At 50.2% G+C, this 20,710-nt stretch overlaps 1 long non-coding RNA gene across 3 annotated transcripts in view; it reads right to left on the bottom strand.

Annotated features, from left to right (window-relative positions):
- Positions 1-20,710, bottom strand: part of LOC140428151 (uncharacterized) — a 62,886-nt gene that overhangs the window by 21,409 nt on the left and 20,767 nt on the right. For 2 of the 3 annotated variants that reach the window (XR_011948718.1, XR_011948719.1), the window contains exon 4: positions 1,287-1,471. This is a non-coding gene — a long non-coding RNA (uncharacterized lncRNA). Of the gene's footprint in view, positions 1-1,286; positions 1,472-18,726; positions 19,303-20,710 lie in introns of those variants that run through there. The other variant, XR_011948720.1, reaches the window with a different exon arrangement.

The raw sequence follows: 20,710 nt of genomic DNA, 5'->3' as shown, positions 1-20,710 counted from the left end.
TCAGTATTCTGGGGTAGATCCCATCAGGCCCTGGGGACTTATCCACCTTAATATTTTTCAAAACACCCAACGCCTCTTCTTTTGGGATCTCAATGTGACCCAGGCTATCTACACACCCTTCTCCAGACTCAACATCCACCAATTCCTTCTCTTTGGTGAATACTGATGCAAAGTATTCATTTAGTACCTCACCCATTTCCTCTGGCTCCACACATAGAGTCCCTCCGGCTCCACACATAGATTCCCTCCCCGTCTTTCAGTGGGCCAACCCGTTCCCTGGCTACCCTCTCGCTTTTTATGTACGTGTAAAAAGCCTTGGTATTTTCCTTGACCCTATTTGCCAATGACTTTTCGTGACCCCTTTTAGCCCTCCTGACTCCTTGCTTAAGTTCCTTCCTACTTTCCTAATATTCCACACAGGCTTCGTCTGTTCCCAGCCTTCTAGCCTCCTTTTTCTTTTTGACGAGGTCTACAATGTCTCTCGTTATCCAAGGTTCCCAAAATTTGCCATATTTATCCTTCTTCCTCACAGGAGCATGCCGGTCCTGAATTCCTTTCAACTGACATTTGAAAGCCTCCCACATGTTAGACGTTGATTTACCCTCAAACATCTGCCCCAAAATAGTTTCTTCAGTTCCCGCCTAATATTGTTATAATTAGCCTTCCCCCAATTTAGCACATTCACCCTAGAATTTTGCATCTTCCATACGAGATCCTGCTTTTATTTCTGCCTTCAGTTTATCTGCCAAGTCTCTGTTTAGCTTTGGTCAAGGTTTTAAATAATCTACTGTTACATCTTCTACTCCCAGAAGTCTTGGCAACAGTCAAAGCCATTTTTGAATTCCAACCCGAATAAAACACTTCACAACAAATCCTGTTCCTATGTCTTGTACCTCCACGTACTTGTTTCTTTTAAGGATTCACAGATCACACCGAAATTCAATGACTTTTTTTTCCGGACAAACCCCCACTTTGTTACGATCTCAGCTGATGTTAAAACTGGACAAGTCAGATCCCAGAGGAAAACCTGGTTTGATAGATACTAACATTTTTTAAAGAAAATGTGGGTAAGTTACCGAACAAATTCACAGGAGTCTTCTGATAAATGTTTAACAAAAATTCAAATATTCTTATATTTAATATAAAATAATAATAAAAAATTATTACTCCAGACAAAAAGGTTGAAAAGGTCTCAATAAAAACAAAGAAAATGATTCAAATATTCATTATTTTTCACTCCAGTTATGTATTTACAAACACACATTTGGAAAGATGAAACAACTTACCATGTCTATCTTATAGCAGCAGTGGCATGGTGGTTACCACTGTTGCCTCACAGTGCCGAGGATCCAGGCTCAATCCACCCTGGGTCACTGTCTGTGTGGAGTTTGCATATTCTCCCTGGGTCTCACTCCCACAACCAAAAGATGTGCAAGGTAGGCGGATTGGTCCTGCTAAATTGCCCCTTAAACTGGAAAGAAAAAGAATTGAGCACTTTAAATTATTTTTTTAAAAATGTGCATCAGAAAGTCAGGTTAAGTATTGCTACGATACTCTGGGCAAGTGCATGGTCAATTCCAGCCCCAAAGACTCCAGAGTCTCAACACAAGTGAATTAACCAATAGTTTGTATAACATTTCTGAGATCTTTGGTCCTTGACTTACAGGCACCAGATTTGCAAGTGAAACACAACTGTTAATTTATAACAAAGAAATAAGGAGAAGACATGCAATAATTATAATAGAATAACTGCCAGCTAATCTACTACTCCCCCTTTTACCATCCCACCCTCTACCCAAACACATGCACAGAGGAAGGAGGAGGGGTAAAATAATAGGAATGAAAATATGAAATGAAAGAGGAGTGTCCTTGCTTCCAATGCCAACGTTGTTTTGCAGCAGGCTGTTCTTCCAGGATGCGGAGTAATTGAAACCATCGGTTGGATTGTTAATGAAGATCTTCTGGCGTTAGCATTCAGTCAGAACTCCCAGATGCAGATTTCCATCTGGGGAAGTCACTTTAACTTTTATTAATCTGGGCCATCACTCCAAAAGAAAAGCGTCAGGCCTGGGTAATTCTTATTTGTTTTGAACTCCACCAGAATAACCAACAGCCTTTCTGAGATAAGAACAGAGTTCCCCACACAGGATTTTAAAAAGGATTTTTGAACAACTGAGCCTGCCTTCAGCTGCTGGACTGGATTTTCCTGCAGTTCAATCTGGCTGTGTAGAGAGAAAGGCCTTTACTTTGGATCATTAGACACAGTCCATCAGATGAGAGAGAAATCAGAGCTATGACCCTCAAGTTTCTGATCAAATTGAAACCAATCACTGCCTGTCCTCGAGAAGGACCCGGCTTATGGGATATATCATTGGCCACCAGCCAAGTCCATCACGGTGTGTCATCGCTGATGTTAAACCAAACAGTACATCTTGCTTGAGTTTTCTTGTATTAAAATTAAGTTAATCTTAAAGGCATAGGTACCATTAATTGTCCAGGTACAAGAATTGAAATAGCAGAATAACAGAAATTAAAAGGAAAAAAAACCACACAGGACAGACAGGGATTTACAGGAGGATATTTACAATATTAATACTGTGGCTACCAGAGCAGGTCGCAGGCTAGAAATCCTACAGCAAGTAACTCACCTCCTGACCCCTCAATCCCTGTCCATCATGAGTGCAGCTCCAACAACACTCAAGAGGCTCGATACCATTCAGGACAAAGCAGCCTGCTTGAATGCTACTCCTTCCACAAACATTCAATCTCTCCACCACCAACGAACAGTGACAGCCGTACATACCATCTAAAAGATGCAGTGCAGGAAGTCGCCAAGGTTCCTTAGGCAGCACCTTCCAAACCACGACCGCTACCATCTAGAAGGACAAGAGCAGCAGATACCTGGGAACACCACCTTGACGTTCCCCTCCAAGTCACTCACCACCCCGACTTGATTATATATCGCTGTTCCTTTACTGTTGCTGGGACAAAATCTTGGAACTCCCTCCCTAATAATAATATAATAATCTTTATTATTGTCACATTATTAACACTGCAATGAAGTTACTGTGAAAATCCTTTAGTTGCCACAATCCGGCTCCTGTTTGTGTACAGTGAGGGAGAATTCAGAATGTACGATTCACCTAACAGCATGTCTTTCGGGACTTGTGGGAGGAAACCGGAGCACCCAGAGGAAACTCACGCAGGCACAGGGAGAATGTGCAGACTCCGCACAGACAGTGACCCAAGCTGGTAATCGAATCTGCGACTCTGGCACTGTGAATGAACAGTGCTACCCACTGTGCTACCGTGCTAGCACTGTGGGTGTACCTACACCTCATGGGCTGCAGTGGTTCAAGAAAGCAGTACACCACCATCTTCTCAAGGGCAACTAGGGATGGTGTAGCCACTTAAAATGGCCAAATCCCGATTCAAAATGGCGAACGGCAAAGGCTGATGGGAAAGTCAGCCAACAAGACACAAACGAGCAGCTGCAGGTTGACTGTGTGTTTACCTCTGGAAAGGCCAGACACTATCGATACCAGCAACCATCAGCATAACAAAACAGCCATCTGCATACTAATGAGCAATCCCCGGGAACAATAAGCAACATTTAGACACACAAAGCAAAACCAGACTCTTCGGCGCCGGCAGAAGCCTACACAACAGGAGGTGAGCGACCACCTCAAAACCGCCCATCGATCAGGGAACCGCTCCAGCATTGGAGAAAATCGAACCAAGCGATTGGGACAAAGTCCAATCACTTGGGTTGAGTCCCAAGTTCAAATCGCTCTCTTCTTCTCTTCTTCACCTCTTTTCACTCTTCAGCAGCTCCTCTTCCTGTCCGGGTCACCCAGCAACAACGAACCAACATTGACCGTGACCGGAGCAGTGAAGATCGAATCGTAAGTTTAATTCAACGCTCGCTACGAGATAGGCACTCCTAGCTACCAATTTGTACCAACTTCGAATCCCGCAGGCTCAGAACCCGAACGAAAGGCCATTTGTTTCCCTGACCTGGTGGGCCAGTTCCAAGTTAAGTATAGGCCTGTTAGTTGTAGAAGTAGCATAAACGTAGAATTTGTGCATGAGTAGCGATTACTGTGTATAATAAATGTGCTTTGATTTAAACCTTACTAATCGGTGTATTGGATTATTGATCATTACTCGGACTTGAACCACGTGGCAGTATCATAAAGATACCTGGCAACTCAAGAGCAAAGGTAATAAAACAGAGCAATTGAACTAAGGCAAAAGCAACATTATTTGGCGACATCCTGACGGGACCCGATCTAGAAGTGGAAAACCACTCCGGGAGAACCCAGACTTTGAATTAGAGATCCAATTGGAAACAGAAAACCACAAGTGTTCCAGCAGTTCTGATCAATACTCATAATTCGGAAGCATGTCTATGCATGCGTAACGAACAGGGCGATAAGGTAAAACTGATAGATTTTTTGTTGCGACAAAACTGTCGGAAGTTTGTGTATCGGAAAGTAGCGAAAGCCGTACCCATATTTACAGCACTGCCTTAATACCCCTGTCCCAAATTTGAAGAGCAGCATTCGGATTAATACGCCGTCCCAGAATTTGAAGAGCAGCATTCGGATAGGAAAGATGGCAATGCAGCGCCTAATGAATCCCGAGGAATTTGCGGTCGCAGCGACCAGCAGCAGTAGAGTGGGACAATGTCATTTGGGAGGAAGAGATCAGGAAATATCTCAAAAGGAAAGGATACCGCACCCTTATCTCCCATGCCACAGAAACATTCATTCCCCTTTGGAATGAATTCTGTGATAACGAGGAATCAGGCCCCTGGAGTATAGGACATACTTGGTGGGAGAACCTGAGCGAGATCCACAAAAAGAGCTTAGGGAAAGCTCGCAAGCTGATGGCAATCGTGTCCTGCTTGGCACAATTGCGAGGCACAGAGGAGGTCGTTAGGACGCTCCGGAAAGAAGTTGAGGGCATACATCGAATGAGTAAGGTCGATGTAAGCGAGGTAGAAAAGGAGAATTTGGAATTGAGAAGGAAGTTGGCAGCAAAAGATGGAGAGGTGGAGGATGCCAAAAGGGCACACCAGTCTTGTCTGGCGCACTTAAGCAGCTTCCAGTGTCAATATGAAAAGGCCTATCAGGACACGCAACGTCCTGGTACGTGAAGAAACGGAAAAGCAGGTAGAGGCATTACAGAGACAGTGTAGTGACCTCAAGGCAGCATTAAGAGCACTCCATGCTGCCACCACAGAACAAAGACAAAGCACGCTAGATCACGCAAAGTGCCGGAAGCAGATTGCAGAGCTGCAATCGCTGCTTTCAGTTCAGAAAGGTTTCCAGGAAACTTTTGGAGAAAAATTAGATCAGGAAGACGGCCCTGATTGGGAAGAATTGAACGAAACAGCACAGAGATATGTTCAGGGAATATGTGCGCAGGGAAAACCACAAAACAGGAAAGCGCCCCAACCCCCCACACAGCAGATAGTTCAAGCTCCAATGAACCCAGTAACCACCCACCGCTCAGCCACATCGGACGATGCAGAATTTCTATACTCCACCCCCTTAACAGTGACCCAATTACGGGACTCGTGCGATAAGATCACACCATTCCTCCCCACCTCAGACCCCCACCATTTCTTTGCCACAGCTAAGCATCAGGCGACCATGTACGGCCTGGATGAGCGAGAGCATGTAAAGCTCACGGTTTTAAGTTTAGACCCTTCAGTAGCAGCAGCCCTTCCCGACCCACACAATGTAGGAGGAGGCACCCTTGCAGAAATGCATACCGCGATCCTGGATTAGATCGGGTATAACCGGGGTGACCCCGTACATGGCCTCAACAAATGTAGGCAAAAGAAATCCGAGCACCCCACAGCGTTTGCTGGACGCCACTTTGCAGCAGTCTTTGGAGACTTAGACCGTGCCCATTTGTCCCCAGACAACATGGCCAAATGGACCCGCACCCTTATCTCCCATGCCACAGAAACAGGACAGACAGCCTGCACGAGTTATGATCCCTCAGAGGAGGCCCATAACGAGAAGTGGGAGTGAAAAGATTGTCCCGCGCTTGGGAGCAAGCTATACAAAGTAAACCCGCAGTCAAGAATACCGAGGAAAAGCAGGCCGGCGCAGGTATGCAGGCAGTAAAAACAACACACCACAACCCTGCATGGGTGAACAAAGGAAAAAACAGCCCCCCACCCAAGTCGCAGGACTGTTACAACTGCGGACAGTTGGGACACTTCGCAAGAGTGCAATGCCCCTAAAAAGCCACAGAGAGCCCAGCAGACGGGCACTCTGAGTAAGAAAAAGACAGAGCCCATTCATAGCGTTAGCGCCCGTTCAGATCAGACGGATTTGACCGGAACGGACTGACGGTGTACGGGCTCCCCCAGTTGGGTCTGCGACACCCTTTGGGATAGGTCCGGACGACCGGTAGTTGCAGTGAAAATTCGGGGACAGCCCATCGAATTTCTCTAGGACACAGGAGGGTCCCGCACCACAATAAATTCCTCCACCCTGTTTCAAAAAGACACGTGGCCCACTACAGCCACTATCACCCTCAGCGGCTTTACAGGCCACTCACAGCAGGAACACATCACAGCCCCTGTACCCATTCAGATCGGTAACATCACCACAAAGCACCCCGTGGTTTTAGTTGACCTGCCAAACACAGCAGAACACATTCTGGGAATTGATTTCATGAATTCCCATAATCTTTCATTTGATCCAGTCAACCAGTGTGTCTGGAAGATGGCAAAATCCGCAAGAGCCCCCGCAACGCTCAACATAGGAGAGTATGCGAACAAAATTAGTGCAGTAGGCGAATTTTGGTTCAACCCGACCACGCTTAGTACGGACAAGCAGGTTAGGGCAGTTCTGCAAAAGAACAGGGCAACATTCGCGACCCACAAGCACGACTGTGGACGGATGACTGGCTCCGTACAAATAACAGGACCTGACTCTAGACCCCCAAAACAGTATGGATTTCCCCAAGAGGCAGAGGGAGAAATCTCCAAGGTAATAGAAAGCTTATTAGAGCAGGGCGTACTTAGATCAGTAGCCTCCACTGAGACTTCCGGGTGCGGCGATGACCAGCTAAGTCGCACGTTTCGGCAGCTCCCGGTGGAACGGACTTTTGGGCTCTTAATAGGAGCCCCATCGGCAATTTTAACGGCAAATAACACTGTGCGGTAATCCAGAAGGGAATCCCCCCTGGACACGGATGGAAAAAAGAGAGGAAAGTAGCCGGATTACGGTGGATCCTCAAGAGCAGCGGCCAGGAAGGCAGGCACAAAGCAAGATGGCATCGGAAGGGGGCAGTTTAATATGGGGCCCTGACCAACAAGAGTTCCTGCGGCGTTGCGTAGATGAACTCAAAAAGGAGATGAAGAAGGAGCTGTTGGCCCCGATATTACAAGCGATTGAGGGGCTAAAGGAGGAGCAAAAGACCCAGGAACAGGAGCTTCGGGTCGTGAAAGCAAAGGCTGCTGAAAATGAGGACGACATACAGGGCCTGGTGGTGAAAACGGAGATCCACGAGGCACAACATAAAAGATGTGTGGAAAGGCTGGAGGTGCTGGAGAACAATGCGAGGAGGAAGAACTTAAGGATTCTTGGTCTTCCCGAAGGTGCAGAAGGGGCGGACGTCGGGGCATATGTGAGCACGATGCTGCATTCGTTGATGGGATCGGAGGCCCCGACGGGTCCGCTGGAGGTGGAGGGTGCCTATCGGGTTATGGCGCGAAGAACGAGGGCTGGAGAAATTCCTCAAGCAATAGTTGTGAGATTTTTCCGATACAAGGACAGAGAGATGGTCCTCAGATGGGCCAAGAAAACTCGGAACAGTAGGTGGGAGAATGCGGTGATCCGCGTGTATCAAGATTGGAGTGCGGAGGTGGCGAGAAGGAGGGCAAGCTTTAATCGGGCCAAGGCGGTGTTGCATAAAAGGAAGGTCAAATTCGGAATGTTGCAACCGGCAAGACTGTGGGTCACACATCTAGGGAAACACCACTATTTTGAAACGGCAGACGAGGCGTGGACATTTATTGTCGAGGAGAAGCTGGAGTGAGCGGGCCAGAAAAAGAACGTTTGGGACAAAAGTGGGGGGGTGAATTTGTGGGATGAAGGGGGGAACAGAGGACTTCCCAGATTGTTAAACCTGCGACCCTGTAACTTCTCTCTCTTCCCCATGTCGTGGGGGAGGGAGTGAGGGAGGATGAGGAGCTGTGGGCGCCGGCCATTGGGGGCAGAGCCAAAAGGGGAAGCGCGGGCTTTGTTCCCGCGCTATGGTAATCATGGCGGGAACAGAGAAGCAGGAAGGAGGGGCCCTCGCACAGTGTGAGCCGAGGTCACGGGGGGAAGCCGAGGTCGGCCAGAGTTTGCTGACTTCTGGGAGCAACATGGGGGGTGCAATTACGCTAGCTTGGGATCTAGCGGGGGGGGGTTAACTGGGTTGCTGTTGCTGGGGAGAAGGGGGAGCTGGTATGGGAGGGGCGGGGGGAGGGGCGCCGCCTGGGGGGGATACAGCTACGTGGGAACCGGGTGAGGAGCTGGATTGAAATAGGAAATGGCTAGTCGTCAAGGGGGGGGGGGGGTAAAGAGCCCCCCAACCCGGTTGATCACGTGGAATGTGAGAGGGCTGAACGGGCCAATTAAGAGGGCACGGGTACTCGCACACCTAAAGAAACTTAAGGCAGATGTGGTTATGCTTCAGGAGACGCATCTGAAGCTGACAGACCAGGTTAGACTTCGCAAAGGATGGGTAGGGCAGGTGTTTCATTCAGGGCTAGATGCAAAAAACAGGGGGGTGGCCATACTAGCGGGGAAGCGGGTAATGTTTGAGGCAAAGACTATAGTGGCGGATAGTGGGGGCAGATATGTGATGGTGAGTGGCAAACTGCAAGGGGAGGCGGTGGTATTAGTGAACGTGTATGCCCCGAACTGGGATGATGCCAATTTTATGAGGCGTAAGTTAGGACGAATCCCGGACCTAGAAGTGGGGAAGTTGGTAATGGGTGGAGACTTTAATACGGTGCTGGACCCAGGGCTGGACAGATCGAGGTCCAGGACGGGAAGGAGGCTGGCTGCAGCTAGGGTGCTTAAGGATTTTATGGTGCAGATGGGAGGAGTAGATCCCTGGAGATTTAGTAGACCTAGGAGTAAGGAGTTTTCGTTTTTCTCCTATGTACATAAAGTATTTTCACGAATAGATTTTTTTGTTTTGGGAAAGACACTGATCCCAAAGGTGACGGGGACGGAGTACACGGATATAGCCATCTCGGATCATGCTCCACACTGGGTGGACCTGGAGATAGGGGAAGAAAAACAACAGCTTCCACCCTGGAGAATGGACATGGGATTATTGGCAGATGAGGGGGTGTGTTTAAGGGTGAGGGGGTGTATTGAAAGGTACTTGGAAATTAATGATAATAGGGAGGTACAGGTGGGAGTGGTCTGGGAGGCACTGAAGGCAGTGGTTAGAGGGGAGCTGATATCTATTAGGGCACATAAAGGAAAGCAGGAGGGTAGGGAAAGGGAGCGGTTGTTGAAAGAACTGCTGAGGGTGGACAGACAATACGCGGAGGCACAGGAGGAGGGACTATACAGGGAAAGGCAAAGGCTACATGTAGAATTTGACTTGTTGACTACGGGCAAGGCAGAGGCACAATGGAGGAAGGCACAGGGTGTACAATACGAATATGGGGAGAAGGCGAGTAGGTTGTTGGCCCACCAACTGAGGAAAAGGGGAGCAGCGAGGGAGATAGGGGGGGTGAGAGATGAGGAGGGAGAGATGGAGCGGGGAGCGGAGAGCGTGAATGGAGTGTTCAAGGCATTTTATGAAAGATTATATGAAGCGCAGCCCCCGGACGGGAAGGAGAGAATGATGTGCTTTCTGGATCAGCTGGAATTTCCTAAGGTGGAGGAACAGGAGAGAATGGGGCTGGGAGCACAGATTGAGACGGAGGAAGTAGTGAAAGGGATTGGAAGCATGCAGGCGGGGAAGACCCCGGGACCAGACGGATTCCCAGTTGAATTCTATAAGAAATATTTGGACTTGCTGGCCCCGCTACTGATGAGAACCTTTAATGAGGCGAGGGAAAGGGGGCAGCTGCCCCCGACTATGTCAGAGGCAACGATATCGCTCCTCCTAAAGAAGGAAAAAGACCCGCTGCAATGCGGGTCATACAGGCCCATTTCCCTCCTGAATGTGGATGCTAAGATTCTGGCCAAGGTAATGGCAATGAGGATAGAGGATTGTGTCCCGGGGGTGGTCCATGAGGACCAAACTGGGTTTGTGAAGGGGAGACAGCTAAATACAAATATACGGAGGCTGCTAGGGGTAAAGATGGTGCCCCCACCAGAGGGGGAAGCGGAGGTAGTGGTGGCGATGGATGCCGAGAAAGCATTTGATAGAGTGGAGTGGGATTATTTGTGTGAGGTGTTGAGGAGATTTGGCTTTGGGGACGGGTATATCAGGTGGGTACAGCTGCTGTATAGGGCCCTGATGGTGAGCGTGGTCACGAATGGACGGGGGTCTGACTATTTTCTGCTCCATAGAGAGACGAGGCTGGGATGCCCTCTGTCCCCGTTATTGTTTGCATTGGCGATTGAACCCCTGGCCATGGCACTGAGGGGTTCCAGGAAGTGGAGGGGAGTACTTAGGGGGGGAGAAGAACACCGGGTATCTCTGTATGCGGATGATTTGTTGCTATATGTGGCGGACCCGGCGGAGGGGATGCCAGAGATAATGCGGATACTTGGGGAGTTTGGGGATTTTTCAGGGTATAAACTGAACATGGGGAAAAGTGAGCTATTTGTGGTGCATCTGGGGGAGCAGAGCAGAGAGATAGAGGATTTACCGTTGAGGAAGGTAACAAGGGACTTCCGGTACCCGGGGATCCAGATAGCCAAGAATTGGGGTACATTACATAGGCTTAATTTAACACGGTTGGTGGAACAGATAGGCTTAATTTAACACGGTTGGTGGAACAGATAGGCTTAATTTAACATGGTTGGTGGAACAGATGGAGGAGGATTTCAAGAGATGGGACATGGTGTCCCTGTCATTGGCAGGTAGGGTGCAGGCGGTTAAAATGGTGGTCCTCCCGAGATTCCTTTTTGTGTTCCAGTGCTTCCTGGTGGTGGTCACGAAGGCTTCCCTCTAACGTTCCCCTAGGTAGTCGAGAAATGTCTGCCACCGCCTGGTGAACCCTTGAGCCGATCCTCTCAGGGCAAACTTTATCTGCTCCAGTTTAATGAACCCCGCCATATCATTTACCCAGGCCTCCAGTCCGGGGGGTTTCGCCTCCTTCCACATGAGTAGGATCCTGCGCCGGGCTACTAGGGACGCAAAGGCCACAACGTCGGCCTCTTTCGCCTCCTGCACTCCCGCAACTCCAAATAGAGCTAACCCCCAGCCTGGTTTGACCCGGGCCTTCACCACCCGCGAAATCACTCCCGTCACTCCCTTCCAATACCCTTCCATTTCCGGGCACGACCAAAACATATGTGCGTGTTTTGCCGGGCTCCCGCCACACCTCCCACATTTGTCCTCCACTCCAAAGAACCTGCTCAATCTTGCTGCCGTTATGTGTGCTCTATGTAGCACCTTAAATTGAATCAGGCTAAGCCTGGCGCATGAGGAAGAGGAATTTACCCTGCTTAGGGCATCAGCCCATATACCCTCCTCTATCTCCTCCCCTAGTTCTTCTTCCCACTTTCCTTTTAGTTTGCCCACCGACTCCTCCCCCTCTTCCCTCATCTCTCGGTAAATCTCTGACACCTTGCCCTCTCCGACCCACACCCCTGAAAGCACCCTGTCCTGTATCCCCTGTGTCGGGAGCAACGGAAATTCCCTCACCTGTTGTCTAGTAAACGCCCTCACCTGCATATATCTCAAGAAATTTCCCCGGGGCAACTTATACTTTTCCTCCAATGCTCCCAAAAGTCCCATCTATAAATAAATCTCCCACCCTCCTAATTCCCAACTGGTAATAGCTCTGAAATCCTCCATCCATTCTTCCTGGGGCGAATCTATGGTTGTTCCTGATTGGGGACCCCACCAGGGCTCCCCGTACCCCTCTCTGTCGCCTCCACTGTCCCCAGATATTCAATGTTGCCGCCACCACCGGGTTCGTGGTAAACTTTATAGGTGAGATCGGTAGCGGCGCCGTCACCAGCGCCTCTAAACTCGTCCCTTTACAGGACTTTCTCTCCAGTCTTTTCCACGCCGCTCCCTCACCCTCCATCATCCATTTACGTATCATTGCCACATTGGCGGCCCAATAGTAATCGCCCAAGTTCGGTAGTGCCAATCCTCCTCTGTCCCTACTACGCTGAAGGAACCCCCTCCTTACTCTCGGAACTTTCCCTGCCCACACGAAGCTCGTGATGCTCCTGTCTATTTTATTAAAAAAGGTCTTGGTGATTAGTATAGGGAGACATTGAAATACAAATAAGAACCTCGGGAGGACCATCATCTTAATTGCTTGCACCCTGCCCGCCAGCGATAGAGGCTGCATGTCCCACCTCTTGAAGTCCTCCTCCATTTGTTCTACCAACCGTGTCAGATTAAGTCTGTGCAAGGTTCCCCAGCTCCTAGCGATCTGAATCCCCAGGTATCGGAAGTTTCTTTCCACTTTCCTTCGAGGCAAGCCTTCTATCTCTCTACTCTGGTCCCCTGGATGTATCACAAATAATTCACTCTTCCCCATGTTTAGCCTATACCCCGAGAAATCCCCGAACCCCCTCAAAATTCGCATAACCTCTATCATCCCCCCCGCTGGGTCCGACACGTATAATAGGTCATCCGCGTATAACGAGACTCGGTGTTCTTCTCCCCCTCTAATCACCCCTCTCCATTTCCTGGAGTCTGTCAACGCCATGGCCAGAGGTTCAATTGCCAACGCGAACAACAATGGAGACAGCGGGCATCCGTGTCTTGTTCCCCTATATAGTCGGAAATACTCCGATCTATGTCGACCTGTAACTACGCTTGCCGTTGGAGCCCCATAAAGAAGTCTAACCCAGCTAATAAACCCGTTCCCAAACCCAAACCTCCTTAACACTTCCCATAAATACTCCCACTCCACCCTATCAAATGCCTTCTCTGCGTCCATCGCCACTATCTCTGCCTCCCCCTCCACTGGGGGCATCATTATCACCCCTAATAGTCGTCACACGTTAACATTCAGTTGTCTCCCTTTTACGAACCCTGTCTGGTCTTCGTGCACCACCCCCGGGACACAGTCCTCTATCCTCGATGCCAGTACCTTTGCCAACAATTTGGCGTCCACGTTCAATAATGAAATGGGTCTATAGGACCCGCACTGCAACGGATCTTTATCCCTCTTCAAAATTAACGATATCGTCGCCTCCGACATCGTCGGGGGTAGAGTCCCCCCTTTCCTGGCCTCATTGAACGTCCTCACCATCAACGGGGCCAACAAGTCCACATATTTTCTGTAATACTCCACCGGGAACCCGTCTGGTCCTGGGGCCTTCCCTGCTTCCCAGTCCCTTAATAACCTCGTCCACCCCAATCGGTGCCCCCAGGCCTACCACCCCCCGCTCCTCCACTTTCGGGAACCTCAATTGGTCCAGGAACTGCCGCATCCCCTCCTCTCCCTCTGGGGGTTGAGACCTATACAGTTCCTCATAGAAGGTCTTGAACACCTCATTTATCTTTCCTGCCCTTCGCACCGTGTCTCCCCTTTGTCTCGAATTCCTCCTATCTCCCTCGCTGCTGCCCTCTTTCGCAATTGATGAGCCAACAGGCGACTAGCCTTTTCCCCATGTTCATACCTCCTCCCCTGTGCCTTCCTCCACAGTACCTCCGCCTTTCTGGTGGTCAGAAGGTCAAACTCAGTCTGGAGTCGTCTCCTCTCCCTGTACAGCTCCTCCTCCGGGGTCTCTGCAAATTCCCTGTCCACCCTTAAAATCTCCCCCAGTAATCTATCCCTTTCCTTGGCCTCTGTTTTCCTTTTGCGTGCCCCAATGGAGATCAGCTCTCCTCTGACCACCGCTTTTAGTGCTTCCCATACCACTCCCACAGGGACCTCGCCGTCGTCATTGACCTCCAGGTATCTCTCAATACACCCCCGCACTCTTGCACACACTCCCTCATCCGCCATCAGTCCCACAACTAATCGCCAGAGTGTTCTCTGCTCCCTTTCCTCTCCTAATTCCAGGTCCACCCAATGTGGGGCATGATCCGAAACCGCTATGGCTGAGTACTCAGCTTCTTCCACCCTAGAGATCAACGACCTTCCCAAAACAAAAAAATCTATCCGGGAGTACACTTTATGGACATGGGAGAAGAAGGAAAACTCCCTAGCCCTAGGTCTAAGAAATCGCCATGGATCCACTCCCCCCATTTGGTCCATAAACCCCTTAAGTACCTTGGCCGCTGCCGGCCTTCTTCCAGTCCTTGAGCTGGATCTATCTAGCCCCGGGTCCAGCACCGTATTAAAGTCCCCTCCTAAAATCAAGTTTCCTACCTCCAGGTCCGGTATACGCCCCAGCATCCGTCTCATAAATCCCGCATCGTCCCAGTTTGGGGCATACACATTAACCAACACGACCTCCATTCCCTCCAGCCTGCCACTCACCATTACATATCTACCTCCGCTATCTGCTACGATGTTCTTTGCTTCAAATGCTACCCGTTTCCCCACCAAAATGGCCACCCCTCTATTCTTTGCGTCCAGTCCTGAGTGGAACACCTGTCCCACCCATCCTTTCCTTAGCCTAACTTGGTCCGCCACCTTTAGGTGCGTCTCTTGGAGCATAACCACGTCTGCCCTTAGTCCTTTCAAATGCGCGAGCACTCGGGCCCTTTTTATCGGTCCATTCAGGCCTCTCACGTTCCACGTGATCAGCCTCACCAGGGGGCTACCTGCCCCCCTCCCCTGTCGACTAGCCATTACCTTCTCTAGGCCAGTCCCATATCCCACCTCCGCGCTCCCGCTCGCTCCCCCAGCGTCGCACACATCCCCGCCCACCCACTCTTTAGCCATTTCCTTTTGGATTTCCGCAGCAGCAACCCAGTTGTCCCCCCCCCCCGCTAGATCTCGTTCTAGCATGATTGCTCCCCCCATATTACTTCCGTAAGTCAGCTGACTTCAACTGACCCCGGCTACTCCTGCTCACTCCTCGACCCCCCCGTGTGGGGAACTCCCATCCGCCTTGCGCCTGTCTTCCCGCCTTATTCTTTCTGGCGCGGGAACATCCCTTTACCTGACCCGCCTCTTATGGCGCAGCTCCCTTTCCCCTCCCCCTCCCCTTCCCCATTCTCCAACTATGTCCCGTCTTTCCCCCTTCACCAGCGCCCACATTTCCCCAATGTCTCCCCCCTTCCCAATTTACTTCTCAATTAACTTCAACCATAACATTAACAATAACATTTCCTGCAGCATCAGTCCCTCAGTTCCGATCCAATTTCTCTTCTTTGATGAAGGTCCATGCTTCCTCCGCCGTCTCGAAATAATGGTGTCTCTCCTGATACGTGACCCATAGTCTTGCCGGCTGCAGCATCCCGAACTTCACCTTCCTTTTATGCAACACCTCTTTGGCTCGGTTGAAGCTCGCCCTCCTTCTCGCCACCTCCGCACTCCAATCCTGGTATACCCGTACCACTGCATTCTCCCATCTGCTACTCCGCACCTTTTTAGCCCATCTCAGGACCTCTTCTCTATCCTTAAGGCGGGAAAATCGCACGATTATCGCCCTGGGTGGTTCTCCTGCTTTTGGTCTTCTCGCCAGAATCCGATTTGCCCACTCCACCTCCAAGGGGCCCGTAGGGGCCTCAGCACCCATCAGTGAGCTCAGCATTGTACTTGCGTACGAGCCACAGTCCACTCCTTCCACACCCTCAGGGAGACCCAGTATCCAAAGGTTCTTCCTTCGCGCTCCATTTTCTAGGGCTTCGATCCTTTCAGTACACTTTTTATGAAGTGCCTCGTGCATCTGTGTCTTAACCGCCAGGCCCAGGATCTCGTCCTCAATATCTGTCACCTTCTGCTCCACCACGCGGAGCTCTGTCTCCTGGGTCTTTAATGTCTCCTTGAGCCCCTCAATTGCCTGTAGCAACGGGGTCAGCACCTCCCTCTTCAGCAGCTCCACGCACCGTCTCACAATTTCATCCTGCTCAGGCCCCCATGTCACCTGCGCTTTCTCCGCCGCCATCTTGTACTTCTCTCTTTCTGACCCTTTGGTCGACGATTCCTCGCGCTGCAGCCGCCGCCGCCGGTTTTTCCTCCTTCGTTTGGGGGGACTCCCTTCTCACACACCCCACACCGGGTTGCGTCATCGAAAAATTCCCAGTTGGGGCTCTTAAAAGAGCCCGAAGGTCCGTCGGAGCTGGAGCCGCCGAAGCGTGCGGCTAGCTAGGCATCACCGCAACCGGAAGTCCCTTCAGTGGCCTTGATGAGGTCTTTTCACAGTTGTTCCCTCTGCTGCTAGAATTCACCTTTGATACAGGCCCTCAGGTCAGCTTGCAGCTTTAAGCTTGCCCTTCCCCCACCTGCATGCTGGAAGAGGCCCTGTTTATCCTGCAGTTGCAGCCAAATCTTTTACTGTTTCTGCCGTGTCTGGCAACCCAGAGACATACCCTTCCTGGGGGACACAGTCGGGAGAATATTGCAGCCTTCTTCCCACACCGGGAAATGTCAAACAAATGCCGTGGGGGCCCTGTAAAAGAGCCCAAAAGTCCGTTCCAAGCAGGAGCTGCCGAATATGCTACCTAGCTCTGCATAGCTGCACCCGGAAGTCCACCACCCGGGCCCTCTTAATCGGCCCATTTAGGCCTCCCACATTCCACGTGATCAGCCGGGTTATCATCCAACGTTACTATTTAATAAACCTCCCATTTCCCACTTTACATTTCTGTACCACCACCTCGTTGCTTCCCCTCCAACATCAAACTATCAGTTCTAGTCCAGTTTCTCTTCTTGAATGAAGGTCCATGCCTCATCCGCCGTTTCAAAGTAGTAGTGCTTGCCCTGATGCGTGACCCACAATCGCGCCGGCTGCAGCATCCCGAATTTTATTTTCTTCCTGTGAAGCACCGCCTTGGCCCGATTAAAGCTCGCCCTCCTGCTCGCCACCTCCGCACTCCAGTCCTGATACACTCGTATTGCATTCTCCCGCTTGCTACTCCGTACCTTCTTGGCCCAGCTCAGGACCGCCTCTCTGTCCATGAAGCGGTGAAATCTCACCACTATCACCCTTGGTATTTCACCTGCCTTTGGTCTTCTCACAAGGACCCGGTACGCTCCTTCCACCTCCAGGGGGCCCGTTAGGGCCTCAGCTCCCATTAGCGTATGGAGCATCGTGCTCACATAAGCCCCAACATCAGCTCCCTCTGTTCCTTCGGGGAGACCTAGAATCCGTAGGTTCTTCTTCCTCGAGCTATTCTCCAGGGCTTCCAGCCTTTCGATGCACCTCTTATGTAGCGCCTCATGCGTCTCCGTTTTTACCACCAGGCCCTGTATCTCATCCTCATTTTCGGCTGCCTTTGCCTTCACTCCACGGAGCTCTATCGCCTGGACCTTTTGTGTTTCCTTCAGTCCCTCGATTACCAATAACATCGGCGCCAGCACCTCCATCTTTAGTTCCTTCACACATCGTCGGAGGAATTCCTGCTGGTCCGGGCCCCATGTCGTCTGGGCTCCATTCGCCGCCATCTTGCTTCTCCCTTCTCTTCTCTGCCGCTGCTCCAAAGGATCCTTCGCAATCCGGCCACTACAGCCGGTCCTTTCCACACACACACACGGAGGGGGGGGACCCTCCTTCGTCACCCCACACTAAGTTTGGTCCGAAAAAATTTCCGTTGGAGCTCCCGGAAAGAGCCCAAAAGTCCGTTAGAATGGGAGCTGCCGAAACGTACGGCTTAGCAGTGCATCGCCGCAACCGGAAGCCCTAGGAGCGCCTATCTTGTAGCGAGCGTTGAATTAAACTTACGATTCGATCTTTACTGCTCCGGTCATGGTCAATGTTGGTTCGTTGTTGCTGGGTGACCCGGGCAGGAAGAGGAGCTGCTGAAGAGTGAAGAGAAGAAGAGACCGATTTGAACTTGGCGCTCAATTCTTATAGTCCCCAGGGGCTTCCCGCCTTTCGGGGCGGACCCTGTACCTGGTCCCAAGTGATTGGACTTTGTCCCAATCGCTTGGTTCGATTTTCTCCGATGCTGGAGCGGTTCCCTGATCGATGGACGTTCTTGAGGTGGTCGTTCACCTCCTTTTGTGTAGGCTTCTGCTGGCGCCGAAGAGTCTGGTTTTGCTTTGTGTGTCTAAATGTTGCTTATTGTTCCCGGGGATTGCTCATTAGTTTGCAGATGGCTGTTGTTTTGTTATGCTGATGGTTGCTGGTATCGATAGTGTCTGGCCTTTCCAGAGGTAAATACACAGCCAACCTGCAGCTGCTCGTTTGTGTCTTGTTGGCTGACTTTCCCATCAGCCTTTGCCGTTCGCCATTTTGAATCGGGAGTTGGCCATTTTAAGTGGCTACATTCCCTCCTTGTGATCCTAACGCGAAGCGTGAAGGATCACATAACTATGTTGCTTTCCATTCCCTGACCTGGGGGGGCACTTACTTCATGGCCTCTGCACTGACCATAGCTATGCAAAAATTTTAACTAACAATTCTAAGGGCGCTATGTCAAACAGGGACATGCATTACAAAACAATAAACTGGGAACCTCTAACTATTCTCAGTACACTACACTCACTTAAACATTTCATTATCCTAACTTCCTCAACCATACAAAAAAAATCATAGCAGTTTATACACAGCTTTCCTGGCTTGGCAGTCAAGCTCAGGATCGTACAATTTGCTCATGAACAGTTCTTTACATTTCTCTATTTACAATAAAACGCAAGTGAATGCTCTTTATTATAGATCGCGGGGGTCGGGGGTCTGGTCGTATCCGAAAATAGGGGATCTGATCCCATATACCGGGGTTCGAGCGCGGTAGGCTCTCCTTCTCCATTTCCTTAGACGCATAGTCTGCATGATGCAGCAGAGTATCGCTAATACTAGTTAGGTTTCTATTACATATGACAGAGAGTACCAGGTTATAAACCTGGCACACCAAGATGGTGTGGTGTCGCTGGTGTCTGGGCTCTGGGTACTGCGGGGAAGTGAAACATTAACGGTTGGGGGGGGGGCTTGAAGTCATGGGGTTCGCGTTCACACGCAACCAAATGTCCATTAGTATGATGCTGATCCATGTGGAGGAAGTCCTCATGGCTCTTCTCTTTCCTTTTCTTTTCTTTTCTTCTCCGGTCCTGGAGCTTCTGGAGTTCTGTGGAAACAAGCATAGTGTCTGTAACTATCTTTGTTTAACATCTCGTACGATAGTGTGTCTGTCCTTTTGTGCCAATTACTCCCTTTATAATTGGTCACTATGTGTGACTCCCTCATTTCTTTTTTCAAAAACTGAATTTTAGGACAAGACAAACTTCCAAATAATGAACCAGTGTGAGCCGTCTCGCAGACTGTGCAATTTACCATCCAAATGTTTCAGGATGTAAATAGCATGTGGTTGGCAACCTAAGGGTTACCTGAAAGAAAACAAAACTTTTTGAACTGAAAGTGCCAAAATGAGGTGCGTATGGGCCGCGACGGGTAAGAGTTGGATGGAGTCCCCAGGTCAGACGGCTACCAATGCCGTGTCTCTCCTACCCGAGCGTAGTTGACCAGAGGGGGGGTTCCCAGGCAGGGTGGGTCCCAAGACGTTTCTCCACTGCCTGAGCAACCGACAAGAATGGGCAAGAAATGTAGTCATCGTGGTGGGGCTGCCGTAGTGGTTCTACCTTCGAACCAGAAGGGCAGTTATGAACGGGCGTGTGGTATCTGTCGACAGACGAGTTCCGCTGAACTGGCGTCTGGGACCTTAACAAGTCTCTGCAGACAGACTAGTTCCTCTGAACTAGTGTCTGGCAATAGTGAGTCTCTGTGGGCAAGTCCTCAGAGGTTTCTGCTGATGAGCGTGGGGCCCTGAACAAAAAAAATTCCTGTTGTTGGACATACAACTTTTAACAAACTTACAAACAACATAAAACATTCTGCAGTTTCCATCAGAAAGGACACCACCTCTCCCAAGCGGGTCCTTTTTTAAAAAAATATATATTTTATTAAAGTTTTCAAACACAACTTTTCCCCCTTACAAATCAACAAAAACGGTAACATGATAACTGATAGATAACATGGTTTAAATAAAATAGTGAACTAACAACATAACACGAAATAGGGCTCCCCCCCCCCTTCACCCCCTCTAGAACAAAAACAATTTACCCCCCCCAACCACCCCCGGGCTGCTGCTGCTGGCTATCTATTTTCCCCCTAACGTTCCGCTAGATAGTCGAGGAACGGTTGCCACCGCCTGGAGAACCCCTGAGCCGATCCTCTCAGCGCAAACTTCATGCGCTCCAGTTTTATGAACCCTGCCATGTCGTTTATCCAGGCCTCCACGCCGGGGGGTTTCGCTTCCTTCCACATGAGTAAAATCCTTCGCCGGGCTACTCGGGACGCAAAGGCCACAATATCGGCCTCTTTCGCCTCCTGCACTCCCGGCTCATCCGCTACCCCAAATATAGCTAACCCCCAGCTTGGCTTGACCCGGACCTTCACCACCTTCGAGATCACTCCCGCCACTCCCCTCCAATACCCCTCCAGTGCCGGACACGACCAGAACATATGTGTGTGGTTCG

This window comes from Scyliorhinus torazame, chromosome 8, assembly GCF_047496885.1.
Source record: "Scyliorhinus torazame isolate Kashiwa2021f chromosome 8, sScyTor2.1, whole genome shotgun sequence".
NCBI lineage: Eukaryota > Metazoa > Chordata > Chondrichthyes > Carcharhiniformes > Scyliorhinidae > Scyliorhinus > Scyliorhinus torazame.
Note: the sequence above shows the minus strand (reverse complement) of the source record. Positions and strands in the feature narration are given on the sequence as shown.